Below are 21851 nucleotides of genomic sequence, written 5' to 3' on the forward strand. Positions count from 1 at the left end.
TATTCTCTCCCCCTCATGTTGGAAAAACTAATTTATTAAATAAATCTCCTATCATTGGCAATATATTGAATTATATAAGGAGATTATATCAAACATATATTCCCAACTTTATTTGGGAACTCATCTTTGTGCACTATGGTGGAGCAATTAGAACATAAGCCTCACATCTAAAAATTTTTAAGATGATAAATATTTTGCTTCTGACCATAAGCCAATTGTAATAGGGAGAATTTATAACAACCTTTTGGCCTGATGTGTACAAATGATGCCTTGTTCTCATAAACAATGGTTTAGCTATTAATTGGAGACATTTAATAAATAATTTTACCAAATCATTTTGGATATAAACATGAGCAACAGGCTATTCAACTGTGATCTCAGTTGTTATACAATAATCATAAAGCCTGAGATGTAAATTCACCAGCATTATCAAAACAAACTGTCTTTATCTTATAATCCATAAATTATGCTCTTAATCTCATTATTTGAGCAAACAATCTCACAAACACCAAATTGCGAGTTCATAATGAACATACATGTAACCACTTTATAGATGCATCTACTAAAATCATATATTATCTGAATGGTCCACATGATGGGTGAATGGGCCCATATATTTCACCCTCTATATGTTTTAAAAACGTAGAATGTTCAATCTCAATTTTAGCTGGTGAATATCTAATAATAGATTTTCCTTGAGAACAAGCAGAATAAAAAAATTCACTCAATTGAATAATCTTCTGGTTATTCAATAGATGACAATTGAATTTTCAATAATTTTTCGCATCATACTTGATTCGAGATAGTCCAACCAGTCATGCCAAATAATAAAACTATCAGAATCAATGTTCTTTTGATTTACCCAAGCATGTGTTTCAACCATGCGAATATTCGTGTAGTACTGATGCGTCCAAAATCTGCTCAGCCCTTAGATCTCCTAGTGATGACCTGCAAAACGAAAGCATCAGATGTGGCCCGACCGCTGGGGTCGGGAGTCCACCTCCGAAGGCTAAGTCAGTTGATGAACTTAATCACAAAAGGCTCTATTAGACACAGAGCTAAGAAATGAAAAACTGGGAAAGTGATCTAGATCGTAAGCCTCTGATAGTTTACGTCTATCAATGTGTATATGGATCTGAGTCCTCCTTACCTCGTAGGTAAGTAAGGGTTATATAGAGTGTACATTCGAATCTTCTTCGTTGGATGCATTTGAGCCTTCTTCCGATAGTCGTTGGATCCTAACAGTTAGATCCGTTGAGCGATAGACTTCTACTAGTAGAGGACTCCTGAGATAACCTCACGGTTATCCAATGATTATCCCTTCAATAATGATAAGTGACAGCCGCCAAGTTGTGTTTGCCATCATTAGGGTAAATAACCTAATCCATAAGTCGGATTAGGGCTTGCTTCTTGCCGATTTAGTTTTCTTCCTCAGCAAGCTATCTTCTGGACCTGGCTCGCTCGGAAGCGAGTCGATTCCCTGCGCCTCGACAGGAGTCGATGGTCAAACCGAGTACGAACCAGGTTCAATCATATTTCCTTCGTATCAAGTACAAACTGGGAGTAAATGTCTAACACTTTTGTAGTAATACATAGTTACTCGTTTTTACCATTATTTATAGTCTCAATCTGATAATCATTTTGGCAAATAGCTTCGAAACATAACAAGTTTCTTTAAGACTTACTACAAAATAATGAATTATTTATAGCCAATTTTTATCTCACAGATAATAATAGATTAGCTCTAAATAAATATATATATATATATATATATATTCCTCTCAGTATAATATGCATCGTAGCATATAAAAGAATGTTCACATTCTTTATCAAAGTGAAACAAAATATATTAAAAGATATATGGAGAATTAATACAAAAAAAAAAAAAAAAAAAAAAGAAGATTAAATTTAGGATAAATTAACATATGAGATGGGATTTGAGTGGAAAATAATTACAAGAGTAACATAATATCAATTCTATTTTTATTTGAACTCTAGTAACATAACCAAATCTTCAATTATTATCTTCAAAGAAGCTTTCAGCATCTAGATGTGTAGTATCTGTGAGGCCATCAAAATCATCCGTTTTATAGGCAAAAATTGTTTAAATATCATGATTTTGAAAAATCTGTTATAAAATAAAAAGAAAATATATTAGATACAAAGAAGAAAGACAAGATGAGTTCAATCAGAACTAATTCATTGAGTTGAGTGCATTACATATTTATAGTAGAAGGAGCATCTACTCTGATATGGAAATACAATATATGATTCTTGCACACAATAAGATATTCTTGATATGGAAAAATAGATTGCCGCCCAAGATAGAAGGTGCATAGAATGGAAATATTGACTGCCAATATTGTGTAATGAGATGGTTGTGATCTTCACCAATATTGCATCCTGAGGTAATTGAGATCTTCAATTGGAAGTACAATCTCTTTGGGGTAATGGATATCCATAATAAATATTATTTATAACACTCCCCCTTGGATGTCCATCAATAGATAATGTACCTTGTTAAAACCTTACTAAGAAAAACCCTGTGGGAAAAAAATCTTAGTGAAGGAAAAAGAGTATACATATCTAAATAATACGTATTGGTAGTCGCCTCATTAAAAACCTTACCAGGAAAACCCAGTGGGAAAAAACCTTGGTTAAGGGAAAAAGAGTGCAGCACGTATTTTACTCCCCCTGATGATAACATCATTGAGTATCTTTGAATACGTACATTCCATTATCATATACCAACTTCTCAACATTTGAAGTAGGCAATGCCTCAATAAATAAACCTGTCAAGTTATCTCTTGAACGAATTCAATGAACATATATTTCACCATTTCATTGAAGATCAAGAGTGAAGAAGAATTTTGGTGAAATATGCTTCGTTCTATCTTCTTTGATGTATCATCCCTTCAATTGAGCTTTGCATGCAGTATAATCTTCATACAATATTGTTGAAATTCCCTTCTTCTAGTAGAAGATTGCATGCTTCATGAATGTGTTGTATCATTGATCTTAACCAAATATAAAATAGCTAACATTCACTTGAAAATAAATAGCATGTTTGAGATCTAGTTTTATATAGATCAGATAAATATCCTGCATTTGCAAAACTAGTAAGTTGATATCCACATTCATAAAATAATATCATGTCAATAATTTCTCAAATATACTGAAATATATGTTTTATAACATTTCAGTGTCTTCGTATTGGAGAATAAATAAATCTTGTTAATACACTTATAGAAAATGCTACATTCGATTGTGTATTATCAGCAAGATACATTAATGCCCCAATTGTACTAAGATATGGTACTTCAGGACCAAGAAATTCTCCACTGTTTTCTTGGGGTCGAAATGAATCTTTCTTTATATTGAACAATCTCACAACCATTGGGGTACTCAATGGATGTATTTTATCTAGATAAAATCTCTTCAAAATATTCTCTATATAAGTTGATTGATGAACAAATATTTCATTCGTCAAATGCTCAATTTACAAATCAAGACAAATCATTGTCTTTCCAAGATTTTCATTTCAACTTTCTTAAAATAATCTACTGCTTTTGGAAACTCTTCAGGAGTTTCGATGATATTTAAATCATCATCATATATACTTACTAAAATTAGATCCATATCCTTTAATAAAGGCACAATAATAAATTGGATCATTTTTATGCTTTTCATTTAGTAAATATCCACTAAGGAGATTACCATATATGCCTTGATAATCTTTGAAGCCTTATTGAGCAAACTTCCTAGGAATTTTTATATGCTTCAGTCATTTTGAATCCTTCAAGGATTTTCATATATATATATTTTACACTCGAGTGAGCCATATAAATAGGCTTTAATAATATCCATTAGACGCATGTCAAAATTTTCATATACTGCCAGATTAATAAGATATCTGAAGGTGATTGCATCCACCACAAGAGAACATGTTTCCATGTAATCAATGCCAGGCATCTGCGAAAATTCTTGTGCCATAATTCATGATTTATATATCACGATTTCATTCTTTTTCTCATTTCATTTTTTCGCAGAAAACTCAATTGTACCCCATTGACTTTATACCTTCAGATGTTGGACTACATGTCCAAAAACTTTATTTTGCAAGCAAATTCAATTCTGCTTGAATTGCGTTTTTACATTTTGGCCAATCATTTCTTGATTTATATTCATCAACAAATTTATGTTCAAGATCCTCGTCTTGATATATTATTTCAACAATAAAAAATGTTGTCGACAACTTTATCTTTTCGGTTCCATCTTTTTCCTGCAATGACATAACTAATCGAGATCTCTTCATTATTTTCAGGTACCTGAACCTCTTCTGGGGTTTTATAGAAAGTTATGTCTTCAGGATCTTCATAATCAATTGTCTCCATATTATGACCATCTTGATCATTTGCTCCTTTTCTTTTCTAGGATTTTATCCTTGGAACCGATTGATCTTCCACGTTTTAAATGTGGTTTAATTTCATTTGCACTGATAGATTGTCCTGCTGTGACATCAATTCTAATTGGAGCATTTACAGCTGGAATATGAGATTTAGTAACTCTTAGCAGGTCAGTAAATCTGGCAGTTGATTTATAATATTTATTGCATTATCCTTTGAACTTCAAGTTCACAGTGCTCAGTGCGAGGATCTAATGAGATAATGATAATGCATACAATCAATCTCTTTTTCCAACTGTTTATTCTCTCCCCCTCATGTTGGAAAAACTAATTCATCAAAATAATACTCAGCAAGTATTGCATTAAATAAATCTCCTATCCTTAGCAATATATTGAATTATATAAGGAGATTTATATCCAACATATATTCCCAACTTTATTTTGGGACTCATCTTTGTGCGCTGTGGTGGAGTAATTGGAACGTAAGCCGTACATCCAAAAATTTTAAGATGAGAAATATTTGACTTCTGACCATAAGCCAATTGTAATAGGGAGAATTTATGACAACCTTTTGGCCTGATGCGTACAAATGATGCTTTGTTCTCATAAACAATGGTTTAGCAATTAATTGGAGACAATTAATAAATAATTTTACCAAACCATTTTGGATATAAACATGAGTAACAGGTTATTCAACTGTGATCTCAGTTGTTATACAATAATCATAAAGCCTGAGATGTAAATTCACCACCATTATCAAGACAAACTGTCTTTATCTTATAATTCATAAATTATGCTCTTAATCTCATTATTTGAGCAAACAATCTCGCAAACACCAAATTGCGAGTTCATAATGAACATACATGTGACCGCTTTATAGATGCATCTATTAAAATCATATATTATCTGAATGGTCCACATAATTGGTGAATGGGCCCATACATTTCACCCTCTATACGTTTAAAAAACGTAGAATGTTCAATCTCAACTTTAGCTGGTGAATATTTAATAATAAATATTTCTTGAGAACAAATAATACAAGAAAATTCACTTAATTGAAGAATCTTCTGGTTCTTCAATTGATGACAATTGAATTTTCAATAATTTTTCGCATCATACTTGATCCGGTATGGTCCAACCGGTCATGCCAAATAATAAAATTATTGGAATCAATGTTCATTTGATTTACCCAAGCATGTGTTTCAATCATGCGATATTCGTGTAGTACAAATTGGGAGAAATATCTAATACCTTTGTATAGATATTTACTTATACCATTATTTGTAGTCTCAATTTGATAATCATTTTGGCAAATAGCATTGAAACTTAATAAGTTTCAAACTTACTACAAAATAATGAATTATTCATAGCCAATTTTATCTCCCAAATAATAATAGATTAGCTCTTTTAGAGCTTCCAATCAATATTGTACTACCGATTTTATATGAACATTGGCTTCCACATCATTAAATAAGAGAAATATATATATTTTTTCTCTCAGTATAATATGCGTCACAGCATATAAGAGAATATTCACATTCTTCATAAAAAATGAAACAAAATATATTAAAAGATATATAGAAAGTCAATAAAAAAAATAATAGAAGAAAAAGATTAAATTTATGATAAACTAACTTATGAGATGATATTTGAAGAGAAAAGAATTACATAATCAAATCTTCAACTATTATTTTCAAAGAAGTTTGCAGCATCTAGATGTGTAGTATCTGTGAGGCCATCAAAATCATTCCTTTTATAGGCAAAAATTGCTCAAGTATCATGATTTTGAAAAATCTAATTTATCTCCACATTATTTTTATTTCTTTAATTAAGGCTTGACAAAACTTAATTAAATATTGTGGAGTATGACAGATATATGTCTAATGGCTTTCATACCACATTGGTAACAAATATTATCTTCACTCCTTGAATTGTTATATTGAGAATCCTTATTATTCTCTTATTTATTTCCATAATAATGACGGTAATTATTCCGTCTTTTATCTCATCCTCTTCCACAGTCATGACCATAATTTTAATTTTGCCTTCTTTCAGGCATATCATGAATTGTTGCATTCACTTCAGGGAATGGAACAGAACCAATAAGACGAGCTTCATGACTTTTCATTAATAGTCCATTATTTTACTCAGCCACAAATAGGCATGATATCATTCAGAGTATTTCTTAAAACTCCTTTTACAATATTACTATTGTAACAACAAATCTGAAACTTGAAAATTTGCTGGGATATTTTCATGAATAATATTTTCTCCTTATAATTTCAAAAGAGAATTAATTTCAAAAACTACAGAACTGTATTTATTTACAGTTTCAAATCTTGCAATTTCATGTGCATCTGTAGAACTGTATTTATTTACAGTTTCAAATCTTGCAACTTCATGTGCATCTGCAGAACTGTATTCATTTACAGTTTCAAATCTTGCAACTTCATGTGCATTTGCAGAACTGTATTCATTTACAGTTTCAAATCTTGCAACTTCATGTGCATCTGCAGAACTGTATTCATTTACAGTTTCAAATCTTGCAACTTCAAGTGCATCTGCAGAACTATACTTATTTACAGTTTCAAATCTTGCAACTTCATGTGCATCTGTAAAACTGTATTCATTTACAATTTCAAATCTTGCAACTTCAGGTGCATTTAACAATATTTGTGGTGCAAAGCTAACACCCACTATACACAATAAATAAAACCACAATCGTTAAAGCAACATAATATCTTATTATTTGATTGATTCTTAGATTCAATAAAACACATACCTTTTTATCATGATGCACTTACGTTTCAAGATGGACAAGGTAAACTCCATTGTTTACAAAAACGTGCGAGGAGGTCGATCATTCTTTTCACTTTGGAATAGAAAACATAATGATGCATAGTCTGCTGTCTTTCTTCTCAAAACGCAATACTTCAAGCGGATTCGTTCTTCGAGCGGAATCGTACTGATAACGTGTTATAAAATAAAAAGAAAATATATTAGATACAAAGAAGAAAGACAAGATGAGTTCAATCAGAACTAATTCATTGAGTTGAGTGCATTACATATTTATAGTAGAAGGAGCATCTACTCTGATATGGAAATACAATATATGATTCTTGCACACAATAAGATATTCTTGATATGGAAAAATAGATTGCCGCCCAAGATAGAAGGTGCATAGAATGGAAATATTGACTGCCAATATTGTGTAATGAGATGGTTGTGATCTTCACCAATATTGCATCCTGAGGTAATTGAGATCTTCAATTGGAAGTACAATCTCTTTGGGGTAATGGATATCCATAATAAATATTATTTATAACAAATTTTTTTTTTTTTTTTTTTTTTTTTTTTTTTTATTTAATTAAAAAAAAAAAAAAAATAATAATAAAAAAAAAAAAAAAAATTTTTTTTTTATTTTTCACCCCCCACCAAAAAAAAATATTTTCTTTCTTTAAAAAAAAATAAAAAAAATATTTTTTTTTTTTTTTTTTTTTTTTTTAAAAAAAAAAAAAAAATTTTTTTTTTTTTTTCCCCCCCCCCCCCCCCAAAAACCCCCACCCAAAAATTTTTTTTTTTTTTTCGCGTTTATTATAATTTTTTCATTCCCCCCAAAGAAAAAAACCAAAAAAAAGACCCCCCTTTTTTTTTTTTTTTTTTTCCCCTTTTTTTTTCCCCCCCCCAAAAAGGCATATTTTTTTTTGGTTTTTTTAAACCCCCTTTTACGATATTACTATTATAACAACAAATCTAAAACTTGAAAATTTGCTGGCATATTTTCATGAATAATATTTTCTTCTTATAATTTGAATAGAGAATTAATTTAAAAAACTACAGAACTGTATTTATTTACAGTTTCAAATCTTGCAACTTCATGTGCATCTGCAGAACTGTATTCATTTACAGTTTCAAATCTTACAAGTTCAAGTGCATCTACAGAACTGTACTGTATTCATTTACAGTTTCAAATCTTGCAACTTCAAGTGCATCTGCAGAACTGTATTCATTTCCATTTTTAAATCTTGCAACTTCATCTGCATCTATAGAACTGTATTCATTTACAGTTTCAAATCTTGCAACTTCAGGTGCATTTAACAATATTTGTGGTGCAAGACTAACAACCACTATGTACAATAAATAAAACCGTTATTTTTAGATTGGTTAATGACAAACCACAATTGTTAAGGTAACTTAATATGTGTTGTGACTAAAATATCCACTTCCGGTTTATACCGGTCTAACCAGGTTCAACCGGATTCAACTGATGAGATGAAAGAATCTATGGGTCCATTCAAGATTATAAAGAAAGGGTGATCAGCACCATCCAATCAAAAACGATGATCCGACGGTCATGATTGAAAGTATTATAAGCGGGAAAGTTTGTATAAAAGGGAAAGGAGGATTCGTAAGAAGGTAAGTCTTTAAGATCAACCTGAACACTGATACTCTCTGATTTTACTCCATTAGAACACCTTAGAAGCTCTCTCGAGCTCTGAAGCATCATCTTCACCATTCTGACTAGACCGTCGAAGACGCGACGCTGATCAAGTCGATTAGCTCCGTTTCTCACTAGTGTTCTATTGTTCAGGAGCAAGAGGTTGATTGACTAAAGAGCAAACCAGATCAATCTAGATCTAAGGAGTTTGGTGCGAAGGTGGTGGTTCGAGGCTATCAGCAATTTTAGCACCAACATTTTGGCGCCGTCTGTGGGAAAAGGAACTTGAACAAGTTCAAAGTGGAAGTTATGGCTCAATCACCTGAGCGAGAGGAGGTATTACCGACTGAAATGGCAGAAACAAGCCAGAGGGAACCAAGGAGAGTAAATCCAAAAAGGAGAACCAGAGAAGCGTTTCCAGCACTACAAATTCCGACGATGCAGACTCGGCAGAGACAGAGAATGACTGAAGATCGCTCACCTCATCTTGCTGAGATGTTTGAAAGATAGGGGAAGCAACTCGCAGATACGTTGACGGCGTCTCATTTGGAGCTGGATCAAAATCAAATTACTGAACGATTTGAAAGTATGCAGCATCAAATACTGGAAACTCAAAATCTGATGAGGACGTTCATCAAGCAAATTGGAATTCATCCAGAAGGAAGAGTTCCGATCTCACCAGCTAGAATATCTCGAACTCTTTCTCGAGCTAAGGCGATCTCTATTCCGAATCTCAGATTCAAAGGTCAAGAGAAGGCCAAAGAAGATCAATTCTCATAGAAGGATCAGGAGAAAGTGTCGATCCAAATTATATTCCTCTGGAATCTGAAGATCAAGGATAATCCAAGGACGATCGATTAAGCCACATTCAAAGTAAAAAGAGTAGAAGTCTTGGAGATCGGGGAGATAAAAGAGAAACAAGGAGGTCAGAAGATAGCAGATCTGAAGTTCATGGATCAGAAATCAGCAAAAGATTTCGTATCCTGGATGATCAAATTCAACGATTGACGAACAAGGATAATGGAGAAAAAGTGGAAGAAGCGATGAATCAAAATCCATTTTCTAAAGATATCATGTCAGCACCATTGCCACGCAATTTTAAGCTTCAAGTATTCACGATGTATGATGGAAGCATCGATCCGATGGAGCATCTGGCTCAGTTCAATTCCCTTATGATGCTGGCAGGTAATTCTGATGTTTTAAAGTGTCGATCCTTTCCGTCTTCATTGAAAGGTTCTGCAACAACCTGGTTCTTCAGTTTATTACCGAATTCTATTAAAGATTTCAGAGATTTGACAAAAATATTCTTGTCGAGATTCCAAAGTAGTATGAAGAGTAGTAAAACTGTGGATAATTTGGCTGCAATTCGTCACAAATCAAGAGAATCAGTTCGAAGTTATATGGAAAGATTCAATCAAGAATCAATTCAAATAAAGAATTTAAATGAAGCAGTAGCATACGATGCTATGTTCAGTCTGACGGATAACCATTTGTTAGAATTCCTGATCATGAGCAAGCCGGCCAACATTGCAGAATTGACAACTTGCTGTAATCAGTATGCTAATATGAAAGACATCCTTTAGGCGAGGAAGGAGACTAATGGCGATGGAGGCAAAAGGAAAGAAGATGGGGTCGTGAGATTTGACCAGAGGGATCAAAGGAATAACAGAAATTTCCCGGGAAATGGCCCTAATCGTCAATTCAAAAGGGATATTCCGAGGCCATTTCAAGAAAATTACACTCCTCTTAATACTAGAAGGTCGGAGATTCTAATGTGAATTCAACATCAAGGAATTGTAAAATGGCCATTACCAATGATAGCAAAAGCAGATGAGAGGAATCCAAACAGATTTTGCAGATATCACAGGGATCATGGTCATGATACTGATGATTGTAGAATTTTGAAAAATGAGATTGAACGATTAATCAGTCAGGGGAGACTGGATCATTATGTTCAAAGGAGAAATGGAGGTAACCAGAGAAATGTTGCTGATCAGTCGAGAAGATGGAATAACCAGCTACCAGCAAGGGAGGATCAGGCGAAAGGGATTTTCAATCTAACTCTCCAAATGAAAATGCTAAACATCAGGAAAACCAACAGGTTCAACAGAAGCAGTCTCCTGTCATGACCATCCTGGGGAGTTTAGATTTGAATTCAATCTCAAAGTCTAAGGCACACGCCAGGTATGTCAATGTTGTCGAATCTCATGTTATTCCTAAAATAATCAAAAAGATGCAAGAGATAATCTTTACAGAGGAGGAGATGGATGGAATTCAAGAGCCACATGATGATGCCATTGTGGTAGTCATTGAGGTGGCAAATAGGGATATTCACAGAGTCCTAGTTGATACGAGGTCTTCTGTAGACATTATGTCTTATGAAGCCTTCCAACAGTTGAAAATGGATACGATCAAGATAAAGCCTTGTGGGACAAGATTATTTGGATTTTCTGGAGAATCTACTTCGGTAGAGGGAACTGTGGAGTTAACAATCACATTGGGGGCACATCCACAAACAGTAACTACGGTTACGAAATTCTTGTTGATAAAGAATCTGTCGGCCTACAATATAATTTTGGGAAGACCAACACTGAATGCTAATGCAGCTGTAGTTTCGACGAGACATCTAAAAGTAAAATTCCCAACTGAAGGAGGTATTGGAGAATGCAAGTCTGATTAGAGAACTTCAAGGCAAAGCTATACAACTTTTATAAAAGATTCAAAGGCACAAGGTAAAGCTCTTGCTCTTACTATGGAGGTCATGGATAACAGGGATGAAGAAAAAATTCAAAGAGGTGAACCAGTAGAAAAGCTGGAGAAAATTTGTTTCGGCCTTGAAAATCCAGATAGAGGAACCATGATTGGGGCTGATTAGAGCAATCAAGACAAGGACCAGTTAAAAGAATTTCTTCAGCAAAATGTAGATGTCTTTGCCTGGTCAGCACAGGATATGCCAGGCTTAAGCAGAGAAGTGGCAGAACATTGTCTTTGGATAGAAAAAGCTATCAAACCGATGAAACAAAGGAGGAGGAATTTCTCATCAGAAAAGCATGATGCGATTAAGATTGAAGTGGAAAAGCTTAGAGAATCTAAGTTTATTGAGCAAATCGAATGTCCCCAATGGCTGGCGAATGTTGTGATGGTGAAGAAGCATAATGGCAAATGGCAAATGTGTGTAGATTATACTGATTTGAACAAGGCATGTCCTAAGGATTGTTACCCTTTGCCATGAATTGATCAGTTAATCGATGCCACATCAGGTCAGCAAATGTTAAGCTTTATGGATGCTTATTTTGGTTATAATCAAATTCTTATGATAAAGGAGGACCAACCCCATACAACATTCATGACAAACCGAGAAAGCTATTGTTATAAGGTTATGCCTTTAGGATTAAAAAAGGCTGGTGCAACATATCAAAGGGCAATGAATAAATTGTTTGCTGACCAGATTGGAAGAAATATGGAGGTTTATGTAGATGATCTTCTCGTAAAAAGTCAATTCAGATTTGATTATCTCACTAATCTAAGGGAGTGCTTTGATGTACTCAGAAGGAATGGAATGAGACTCAATCCTGAAAAGTGTGCATTTGGAGTTTCGTCTGGTAAATTCCTTGGTTATATGGTTACACAGAGGGGTATTGAGGCGAATCCAGAGAAAATTAGGGCCATCTTGAATATGACAGCACCCAGCAGTGTAAAGGAAATCCAAAGTTTAACAGGACGAGTGGCGGCATTGAGCAGATTTATATCAAAATCAGGAGACAAATGCGCACCATTCTTCAAGGCGTTAAAAAATCTAAATACACTTAATGAATTCAAATGGTCAGAAGATTGTCAAAGTTCATTTGAAGACTTGAAAAGGAGTCTGACCAGTCCACTAGTTCTGTCTCGACCAAAGCCAGGAGAGGTCTTGCAGATATATTTATCTTCTTCGAAGGCGGCAGTGAGTGCAGTATTAATTCGAGAAGAAGGTACTATCCAAAATCCTATCTACTTTGTAAGTCATACATTGTTAGATGCAGAGTCTAGATATCCAGAATTTGAAAAACAAGCTTTAGCTTTGATAATAGCGGCTAGAAAGCTTAGGCCCTATTTTCAGGCTCATCCAATTATTGTTCTTACTAACTGGCCTTTAAAGAAAATATTACATAAGCCTGATCTTGCAGGGAGAATGCTATCATGGGCAGTAGAGTTGACAGAACATGATATAGATTATAAACCTAGAACTGCGATAAAGGCACAGGTGTTAGCTAATTTTATTGCTGAAAGTATTTCACCACCAAAGGAAGAAAAAGGTTTCAATGAAATATCTATCGAGTGGACTCTGCATGTAGATGGATCAAGTCATTCTCAGGGATCAGGAGCAGGTGTGATTTTACAAAGTCCGTTCGGATTTGTAATTCGGAATGCACTTCGATTTAATTTTCACGCTTCAAACAATGAGGCAGAATATGAAGCTCTCATTGTAGGCTTGCGACTGGCCAGATCCCTTTGTGTTTAGAGCATTGAAGTAAGAAGTGATTCTGAGCTGGTGGTCAGCCAAGTTACAGGAGTGTATGATGCGAAGGATGATCGGATGATCAGTTATCTTAAGAAGGTGTTGGAATGTAAAGAATGGTTTTGACAATTCTCGATCACGAGAATATCCCGAAATCAAAACAATGAGGTAGATTCTCTGGCGAAATTAGCATCTGCAAAGTCTACCTCTTTACCACAGGCTGTATATATTGAGGAACTAGATATCCCAGCATATTCAGAGCCAGAGATAATGGAAATTGATGCAGAAATATCTTGGATGGATCCTATTATACAATATCTTAAAGAGGGTATTCTTCCTGAGGATAGAGAAAAGGCCAAAACTGTGAAAAGAAGAGCTGCCAAGTTTATTCTAAAGAATGAACTGTTATATAAAAGAACAGTTTCTGGACCACTTTTGAAATGATTGGGACCATCTAATGCACAATATGCTCTGGCAGAGGTCCATGAAGGAATCTGTGGAAGTCATCTAGGCGGGAAGGCTTTGGCTTATAAAGAGCAATTGAATATGTAAGGAGATGTCATCAATGTCAAATTCATGCACCAATTCAGAGCCAGCCGGCAGAACAACTGACATCAATTCTCAATCCCATTCCATTTGCAATGTGGGGGATGGATATTTGGTCCATTTCCTGTTACTACCGGAGGAAAGAAATTTGTGGTAGCTGCAATTGATTACTTCACAAAATGGGTGGACGCAGAAGCCTTAGCCATGACCACCACAAACCAAATTGAAAAGTTTTTCAGAAACAATGTTATATTTAGATATGGTATGCCGAAGATTTTACTGACGGATCATTGAACTCAATTTGACAATGAAAGATTCAAGGAATTCTATGCAGATTATCATATCGAATGCAAGAACTCCTCTGTAGCGTATCCTCAATGCAATGGTCAAATCGAAGTAACCAACAAAACACTTCTACAAGGAATAAAGAGGAGATTGGAAGAGGCAAACAGCTTATGGATCGATGAATTACCTCATGTACTGTGGGCGTATAGGACTACAGTCAGAACACCAACAGGAGAAACGCCTTTTAAGCTGGCATATGGGTCCGAGGCATTGGCTCCAGCGGGATCAGACAGATCGGAAAGGTTTGATCCGATGACTAATGAAGAGGGGTTAAGGGCAAATCTTGAATTTTTAGATGAAGTCAGAGAGAGAGCTTTATATCGCAATATAGAATACCAAAGGAGAACTGCGGCGTATTATAACGCTCGTGTCAAACCTAAATCTTTTAGAGTGGGAGATTTGGTCTTGAGAAAGAAATTAGCATCAGATCCAAGGAACTGTGGAAAGCTTTCTGCAAACTGGGAAGGACCATATGTGGTGACAAAAACTGTAAGCAGAAATACATGTTGGCTTAAGAATGCTTATGGGAGCTGTTTGAAACGACCGTGGAATGTAATTCATCTCAAGAAGTATTATCAATAGAAAGGAAACAGGATTTTCTAGTATTCTTGAAGAAATCATTTTATTAATCGTTGTCATCAAAAGATTCTTCTTCATTTAGTTCAAAAGGTAATTTTTGGCGGACCAGTCTTCTGATCATGCCTTTCAACGCTGATCTAGGGTCATTCCTTCCGAGGGTGATCCCGACTTTTCCGAGTCAGGCCCAAGTAGCCAGCCTTCCAAGGCCTGATTATGCTAGCTGATCCCGGATCATTCCTTCTGAGGGTGGTCTCGACTTTTCGTAAGTCAGGCTCAAGTAGCCAGCCTTCTGAGGCCTGGTCATGCTTTTCGAAGTTGATCATGGATCATTCCTTTTGAGGGTGGTCCCGACTTTTCGTAAGTCAGGCTCATGTAGCTAGCCTTCCGAGGCCTGGTCATGCTAGCTTAATCATGAATCATTCCTTCCGAGGATGGTTCCGACTTTACGTAAGTCAGGCTCAAGTAGCCAGCTTTCTAAGGCAGCCTTTTGATTGAGAGTAAAGGAGCTGATCAATAAAATTTCTCACAAAGCAGATTATTTTGAAGATTCTAATCAAAGTTGCTAAAACTCTCTTCAACTATTGTCTAAGGACAGAAGACTTCTGATCAACTATTGAGGCTCTCATCAGCAGTTTTCTCTGAAGGCATCTGATCAGTTATTAAGGCCCTCGTCAGCTATATTCTCCTCAGAAATATTTCGTTGGAAGCTAACTAAGGGTATATCTAATTAGGTATACAACAGCCTGAGGATGGTGGTCATTTAATGTCTGTGGTCAACATTATAAAGAATTTCTTCAAAGTATTATTTTATCAAAACCACAAGGAACAAAAGAGAAGAAAAGGAAATTCTATTGATATGAAAGATTGACAAAGTTGGTTAACAAAAAGGTAAATTGAAAAGCAAAAGAGATGTTTTCTTAAATTTTTAACTTGCAGGTGGATCATCATCTGGAGCAACTTCTTTATCATCTTGAGAGGGTAAGTCATCATCATCATCTTGATCGCTGGCGGAGTGATTATTGCCAGAACTGGAAGACTCATTGTTGTCATCATCATTATCATCCTCTGATGAACTATCTAAGTTCGGGTGTTTCAAATTCCTGAGATCAAAGAATTTTCTGGATGGGAGAAATTATGGGGGCAGCAGTTTGAAATCTATGTTGGGGAGAATCTTGAGGATTTCCGAGAAGACTTGGTTAGAGCAGTCCTTTACCATACTCTTGCAAAATCCAAAGAAAGCTGGGTTATCTCCAACTTCCTTTATAGATGAGGTAACTGAACTGAGGACAATTTGATTTTCATGTTGTATTCTTTTCTTTTCTAACTCAAATCGTCTCCTTTCTGTTTCCATATCTTCAAGCATAAAAGCTTTGTCTTTCAGAGTTTCATCTAAAAGAGCATGTAAACTTTCTTTCTCTTGTGATATCAAACTCAAGGAAACTTTAAGATTATCTTTTTCTGCTGCAACCTCGCAGAGTCTCAATCCCAAACTATCATTTTGACTTTCCAAAATAGACTTTTCTTGCAAAATTCAATTAAAGGCTTTAACATGATATTCCTGAGCCAACTCCCAATTTGCATTCAGTTTTTCAATCTATTTGAACTTTTCCAGAAGTTCATTCTTCTCTTTCTCAACATCTTTTGACCAGGAAAAGGCTCTGGTTAATTTTTCTTTGAAATCTTCTCGCTCAGCAATAACAATTCTGGCCCTTTCAAGGGCATTATCCTTTGACATCTCGAGCTGAAGAAGCTCATCCTTATGTTTCAAAACAGCATCCCTTAACATGGAAACCTCTTCCTGCAAATCAGAGCAGAGTTGATAGTTAGTTTGCAAATCATCTAGGTCATTGATCAAATCTATTTCTTTGAATTCAGCGGCTGTAAGTTTTCTCTCAGAAGAGTTCAAACTTTTTCGAAGTTCTAGTACCTCATTAACCAGTTCAAAATTCCTCTTAATCAGACTGTCATTTTCCTGAGATAAAGTCTTTTCTCTTTCCAGTACTTCAGAAAAAGCATTGAAAGCAGCTCCAAAACATCTGTAGGTTAATCAATAAAGACCAAATAGAATAAATACATAAAATCAATAATAAATCAAATTTTAATGGAAAAATAGAGATTTGTTCCTTACCCCCATCCATGAGAATAAAGTTCAGGGTCAGACATTCGAGCTGTTTCTCTCTTGTCACGAGGAATCCTGCCTTTGGTTCCCCATTCTCTAGCAACCTCCCAATTATGGCTGGCTGTATGGTTCTCTTTCAAAAGTCATCCAGGGTTGAAAGGGTTTCCCGAATCAGCAACACTGTGGGTCTCATCTGGTTGACCAGGGACTGGTTGGAGATCGGCAATTTCAATCATATTTTGTGGATCAACATTCAAGGCAGCATCATTTGAATCGACCTGCATAACAAAATCCTCGCCACAATATTTTCTTGATCTCCAAGACCAATCTGGGGATCAACTGCTATATGGGCTTCTTGGGGAGCAACTTCAGGGATTTCTTCAGGTGGGGGAACATTCTGGTTGTTTTCTTCAAGAACAGGGGCTATATTGATGTCTGGAATGACATCATCCATAGCAGGATTTGATAAAGGTAGGGAGAAAGTAGAGGGTACATTCACAAAAGTACTTTCTTCAGCAACAATTTCCAAAGAAGGCTTGGAAACATCAACATTTACATCACATAATTGATCAGCAATTTCTTCAATAATATCACCTGTAGCATGAATGAGTTTATCTTCAGCGATTTTCTTCAGATGATCAAGAGGGTAGTCAAAAAATTTTACCTTGACCTTCATCCTCAACCATCTTTTCTGGGAGAATTGAAGTGTCATGGGGTAACTAAGCTGATATGTTTGGCAGTATTTGTTCTCTGTTCTCTTCAACATTAGTTTCAATGGCAGTAGGGATTTCTTCTGGAGGATTGTTTTCCTCAATGGGGGCTTCAATGGGACCAGAATTGGATTCTTTTCTCTTCTTTTTCTTGGAACCAGATAACCCCTGACCAGAAGCTGGACCTGTAGACCGAAGTCTACATCTCAGGGTGTTGGAAGTTCTGGAAGTCCTCATCTTGGGACCAAGAGTTTTACTGGCTACAGTCTTCACAATTTGAACATTAGGGTTTTCTCTGACAGAACCTTCTGGCGCTTGGTCAACTTTCTCTGACCAGGGGAAGATTCCTTCTCAGTAGACTTTCTTTTTGAAGATCGGAGGGCAATGTGCTTTCTTTTCTTGGTGGGTTTGACAAGCTTGGAATCGGATTTTTCTTCTTCTAAGACAACTCTTCAAAGTTCAGCGACACTGGGAATTGGATGAGCAATAGTTTATGTATATGCATAAAATGAAGATGAGGTTTAAAGGAAAAGTAACAGTAAAAGGAGGAAAGGTATATCATTGTTATTATCCTTACCTGGGAAGAGACCGTGAGTGACTAGGCCTGCATATGTTTTAGGTCAGTTGCGTCAATTGGAGTTCCAGAGGGAATCAAGCCCCAAGTTTCTCGGTCATATTCACTGAGTTCTGAATGTTTATTCAAAGGAAACAGGGAGTTCAAGGAATGTAAACACCATCGAGAGCGGAAATTTGGATTTGGAATGGCACAGAAAAAATATTTTTCTCGCCACTGTTTGTTATCATGGGGATGGAAGAGTCAATGAAAATCTGGGATTCTTTGCCCAGTTCATTCACAATATAGGTTCTTCTAGCAAAATGAATGTAACTGCGTTCGCGGGATACTTTTAGAGTGTAGTAGTTCCTAAAAAGATCAACAGAGGGGGTGCGATTCATTCTAAGAATGAAGGCGAAAAAGCAGTAAACCAACCTCCAACTATTTGGAGTGAGTTGGGAAGGACAAACATGATAATAATCCAGCAAAGACTGAACTATAGGGATTAAAGGAATTCTAAAACCTGAATCGAGATGATCAAGATAAATGGTGATGACTCCTGGATCAACGGTATAAGGGCGGTCAGAAGGTTAAGGAACCCATATTCTGGCATCGGAGGGGAAATGATAATTTTCCAAATAAGAAGCCAGGTGAGACTTCTTTACCTTGGTGGGATACCACTTAGGGCCTGCATATTTTGGGTCCATCTTCTCCTTGGACATGTCTACAGGCGTATAAGCAACGATGGCTTCGTCGTGAGCATACGGAGAGGGTTTCCAGTCTGAAGGATTCTGATGAGAAGAAGAGGCACCAGACATACCTTTCAGTCGTTTGATGCTTGGAGGAATAATGGACTGTGTGGAGGTACTGGGTGCTGAAGGGTTGGAAGCAAGATCCATGGTGGAAACAAGAAAGGAAGAAGAAGAAAATTCGAAGGATGAAACTTGAAGAGAAGTGATAGAAAATGGCGGATGAGTATAGTTGATATTCTTGAAAGAGGAGGACAGAGTACGAAGGAGAGTAGGTGACAGTTGACAGTTAAATATATAAAGAATGAAGAGAGGCGAAAGGAGGTTTCTTGAAAAATGGGGGGAAATACACGATGTTCCAAGATCAATGGTCATTACTTTTCATAACCGACGCGTGGAATCAATCGGTGGATTTAGAGGAATTACAGTTGAGAATACGAGGATGATGTATGAGAGTTAAGGGAGGACATGATGATTGTACATGGGGAAGAGACAAAATTTATGATCAAACGGCGCGAGAGGAGATAACGTTAAGGAAGATGAAAAGTTATATTTAAGAATTTGTGAAAAGTCTGAAAAGAAGGAGATTTCAGCTGGTTTACAGGATGATTTGGGGGCTGAGCACAAAAATGTAATAATCACGCAAGATGGTTTGACTATTACAAAAGTTATGATTTTATAAGGGGGGAGAGCCATAGATCAACTTTCAAGTTAATGATGATATGATGACCTGGCGTCATAGTTTTTTGGAAATCATAAAGTACCTTGAGAAAAGACATAAAAGTTGAACAGGGTATGTTGGATGATTTTGTTAGAAAAGTTCAAACCTCCTGACCAGAGTCTCATACAAGTTCAACCTGATCAGTAGGCTTGGGGGCTTGTGTTGTGACTAAAATATCCACTTCCGGTTTATACCGGTCTAACCAGGTTCAACCGGATTCAACTGATGAGATGAAAGAATCTATGGGTCCGTTCAAGATTATAAAGAAAGGATGATCAGCACCATCCAATCAAAAACGATGATCCAACAGTCATGATTGAAAGTATTATGAGCGGGAAAGTTTATATAAAAGGGAAAGGAGGATTCATAAGAAGGTAAGTCTCTAAGATCAACCTGAACACTGATACTCTCTGATTTTACTCCATTAGAACACCTTAGAAGCTCTCTCGAGCCCTGAAGCATCGTCTTCACCATTCTGACTAGACCGTCGGAGACGCGACCCCGATCAAGACGATCGGCTCCGTTTCTCACTGGTGTTCTATTGTTCAGGAGCGAGAGGTTGATTGACTGAAGAGCAAACCAGATCAATCTAGATATGAGGAGTTCGGTGCGAAGGTGGCGGTTCGAGGCTATCGGCAATTTTAGCACCAACAATATGTTATTTGATTCTGATATTCAATAAAATACATACCTTTCTATCACGATGCACTTACATTTCAAGATGGAGAAGGTAAACTCCATTGTTTACAAAAACGCGTGAGGAGGTACATAGTCTGCTGTCTTTCTTCTCAAAACACAATACTTTGAGCGGAATCGTTCACAATTACTTCGAGCAGAATCGTGCTGATAACGTTTTATAAAATAAAGAGAAAATATAGAATACAAAGAAGAAAGACAAGATCAGTTCAGCCCTTCTATTGAGTTAGTCATTACATATTTATAATGGAACTAACATCTTCTCTGATATGGTAATATCAGAGTCTACAAAGAAATATAATATATGATTCTCATACACAATAAGATAATCTTGATATGGAATGATAAATTGCCACCCAAGATAGAATGTGCATAGAATGGAAATATTGACTGTCAACATTGTGTAATGAGATGGTTGTGATCTTCACCAATATTGCATCCTGAGGTAGTTGAGATCTTCAATTGGAAGTATAATCTCTTTGGGGTAATGGACATTCATAATAAATATTATTTATAACATAATTCAACTTTTTTGAATAAATACTAATATTAATTTAGTTAATACTTATTCAATGTAAAATGTAAAGTTACACTTTTAGACATCTTTTAAACATGTCGAGTTTTTAGGTTAAAAAAAAAAAAAGCCATATCCCTTAGTTCTTGATTATATAATAGTAGTATGATTATATATTGTTTTTCTTCTTTTATAGAAGATTTTTTTTCTCTGTTTTCTTTTATAGGAACCATTAAATGTGATTAATGTTAATTTTCTATTGCTCCATCTTTTTTGACAATTCATTAAGCATATGATGATGGGGGGTATTTTTCTTAATTTCTCCTTCTTTTATAAAAATACATCAAAGGAAATAAAAAAATAGATAAGATTTAAAAGTAAATCTTTTATGAAAGAGGGAGAAAGGAAAAATAAATAAATAAGTAAAAACACACCTAATCAAATATATTAGATTTTTTTTTGGGGGGTAAAGAGAGAGAAAATCAGAAAAAGAAACAAAGTTGCTTTAGTCCACTAAAGGGATCAAAACAAAGAGTAATTTTGTTATTTTAAAATAGGGATAATTATTGTTGTCCCATGTGTTATAGTTTAATTACTAAAATGACCTTCCTTTTTATGAAACTACTGTTGTCTTCGTCTGTTGTGCTTGTATTCGAAGAACGAAGTTTCGCCCGGTTCGCTGGGTTCGTTGCCTGATTCAACGAACCGAGCGATGTCAGCGATATTTCGCCCCCCATAAAGAAATTTTTGCCCCAATTTTTTTGAGTATTTTTACTCAATAATTTTAGTAAATTTGATGCCTATCCTAATCTGATGCAAATATGTGGTAAATTTGAATTATTTCCTAAAAGTTATTCCATTTAAATTCTCCTACCTAGTCATATTTAATATGTTACCTTCTGAGGTCTACATCATTCAGACATAATTGAAATGATTATCCAATCACTATGAAGATTCTATTACAAGATTCATTAATAA

The sequence above is a fragment of the Hakea prostrata genome, chromosome 11 (assembly GCF_041222555.1).
Source record: "Hakea prostrata isolate BN-2017 chromosome 11, UWA_Hpros_2, whole genome shotgun sequence".
NCBI classification, from domain to species: domain Eukaryota; kingdom Viridiplantae; phylum Streptophyta; class Magnoliopsida; order Proteales; family Proteaceae; genus Hakea; species Hakea prostrata.